We start from the raw sequence: 2,909 nt of genomic DNA, 5'->3' as shown, positions 1-2,909 counted from the left end.
ATAATTCATCTCAATTACTGAAGTGTAGTTATTGGAATAAAACATAATAAATTTATGAATTAAACAGTGTAATCAATCAGCTTCTGACGGTGGCATGTTAACGGTCGACACTTTTTTTCACCAAACAGGGCATTTTTGCTTGCAAAAATAAGCTTTATGTCGCAACATCATAGTAATAATGAGTTCCAATAAAACTATTTATGACGCCAAATGTAAAATTTACTTCTAAATTGAGGTGGCATGCACTTTCATTTTGTAGCCCATAAAAACGACTTTAAGTACTTTAAGGTTTTCGTCTGGAAATATATTCTCCTGATTGATTAATATTACAATGTAGGATTAGCTCAAAAGTAACTGGGAGAAATGTTGCCATACGCTCTGTAATAACATACTTAGGTATAGCTCGGAAATATACCCAGCAAGAACATATGTATTTGATATGTCCTTCTACGGGTGTAAAAAATATACTCGTTTCACAAATTAATTTATTAACTTGATTAGACAGTAATGCATTGTCAGTTATGTTTCTATAAGTTATGATATTACAGAATATTTTAGCTAAATGGGACGGGGTTCTTAGTTCGTCGCATTTTTTAATGCCCGAATAATATTGAACTTAAAAACAAATAAAAAACAGCATAATTTAATATCGCTCAGGTCAAAGAATACATTGTGTAGTTCAGATATTGTCTGCATAAAACATAAAAATTGCTTGGCCTTCGCAAAAATTACATTATAGAATGTACTGAGTTAAAGCGAGACGAAATAAATGGACGATATCATATAAAACTAGAAATCCTACATGGAAATGTTTGAAATAAAATGAAAAAGTTATTTCGCCATTTAAACGTGAATAAATATACAAAACCCGCAAGAGATCTCCAGAACGACTGATTTTACAAGATTTGTGATGGTCGTCAAGTAAAGATCTGAAGAACGTTAATGAAAAAGAAGAGTGAAGGTCCTACTGCGAATGCGCTATGATTCATCGAGAATCATACGGAAATCGCCCTAGTATCCCAGAAGTGGGATGATTCAAAACTATGGTGTGAAAGTTTCAGATTTTAGGGATTGTTAAGCCATTGAAAGAATTTGAGCATAAAAACACAAGTCCAAAAATATCAGCTTACCGCGCTTCCCTTTTACCACGTTCTAATGCATTTCATATCAATTGTTTCTATGCAATAACATTTATAGCAATAATTCAAAATCTCGTTCTTGAACTAGAATACACTGGTTTAAAGGTGGTCTCTACTGAATTCTGCTGATTCCACTGACAATTTGATTATAGTTTTAAACGACATAAATTAGCATAATAATTTTTTCGACAGGTACTGTTTTGTTTCCATTGATATTGCATAAATCACAGCTAATCTCTACACATATCAAGAAATCTAATGATGTTGGATGGGGTGGCCTTGAGAGCCACGGGGCTGGACCACTTGTCAATTCAATGTTGTCAGAAACGACGGTTCAAACACTGTTCATGGACTTCAACAGAAAAATTTGAAAGTCCATATGGGGGCCCCATTTGCTGCCGAAAATTCAATGGGTAATTTTTACGCAGTCCTAGCAGGACGTCTTGCATAAAGCAATTGACCGTAGATAAGTTCTGTTATAAGATTAGCGACAATAGCAGGTATGGCGCAACTTAAGAGTTGTGAACAATGCCAGCCTAGTTAACAAATGATCGTTTCTAATGACTTTCAGCACGTAATGGACTTGGATTTTCTTCGACCCATACCTGGCTATTGCTACTGTTTAATATCCCATGTGGTGTAAAAGTGTCATCATTTGTCTCAAAGTCAAAAGTGAAAAATGGACTTGGTCGACAAATTCCACAATCTTATGAAGCAGCCACGGACAAAACTTAATTCTTGCATGAGAATTTGCTGGAGTCAAACTTTAACTGCTTGTAATTTTTTTTTGACGAGGGCTTTAATTTTATTTGCAACTCAGTTAAAAACTGCTTCGTTTTTTAGTAAAACCGTGCAGCAACTTTTGCGTTTCAATTTGTAGCTCCCAGATGCATATCTAGGAGTTCCTGATTGGTGTCCTGCATAAAAACGGGATGGTTTGCAAATTTTCTAACTTTCGCATAATGCGACTAAATGTATCAAACTAACAGAGATTTTAGGACATAAGTTCTTTTGTTGCCATAATTAAATGTCTTCTTTTGTTGCACTGAACAATCCTAGAAGTTTGAAACTAATGGGTTTTTCGGGTTTTTAGGCCGTCGTTCGGCCACATATTTTTCTTGCTCTATCCGTAAGAGTCATAATGATTCCCTGCTTCTAACTCGTATGGTGGTTAGATAGCTTGTGAATATCTCTGTCCGTGCTTTTTTTTTGCTTTTTTGCTTTTGAACATATTTATTTCAGACAAGTTTTACATACTTCTTACTGCTACTTATTCTACGCATCCTTAATTCTCACATCTTGTTATTTAAAATGACATCTTATGACTTAATCTAACTTATTCTAACCTAAACCTAAACATTAACACGTCCTCTATGCTTCCTAAGCTAACTTAAATCTAGCCCATGGTCCTCGTTGTGGTACAGGAACTGGTCATCGCTTGTGGTCCACGTCTGCTTCTTAGACTGTGTCCGCAGGGATGTCTCTGTCCGTGTTGGTGGCTTTTCGATATACCGTGTGGTCCAAACGATTCCCCTCCCTAGACACYAAAACATCCAGGAATTCCAGTCGGTGRTTTTSTTCAACTTCCATGGTGAATTGGATGTCTGGGTGCTGTTTMGTTAGATGGTGGAGGAAGATGTCCAGGTTGTCGCGYCCATGCCTTCAYATCACGAACGTGTCATCGACATATCGGTACCAGCTCGTTGGTTTAAGGGGTGCGGTGCTCAACGCTGTTTCCTCAAACTTCTCCATGAATAGATTCGCCACCAC

The 2,909-nt window shown here is 36.6% G+C and overlaps 1 long non-coding RNA gene across 1 annotated transcript; it reads left to right on the top strand.

Annotated features, from left to right (window-relative positions):
• Positions 1–1,339: 1,339 nt before the first annotated feature.
• On the top strand, positions 1,340–1,998 carry LOC125503924. The gene is made up of 2 exons (XR_007281161.1): positions 1,340–1,639; positions 1,711–1,998. It is a non-coding gene; the product is annotated as an uncharacterized LOC125503924 (long non-coding RNA).
• Positions 1,999–2,909: the final 911 nt, after the last annotated feature.

Source organism: Dendroctonus ponderosae, unplaced genomic scaffold (genome assembly GCF_020466585.1).
Source record: "Dendroctonus ponderosae isolate FM_Combo_2020 unplaced genomic scaffold, Dpon_F_20191213v2 Dpon_F_20191213_3, whole genome shotgun sequence".
NCBI lineage: Eukaryota > Metazoa > Arthropoda > Insecta > Coleoptera > Curculionidae > Dendroctonus > Dendroctonus ponderosae.
The sequence above is the reverse complement of the archived record's forward strand: the minus strand, read 5'-3'. Positions and strand labels throughout refer to the sequence as shown.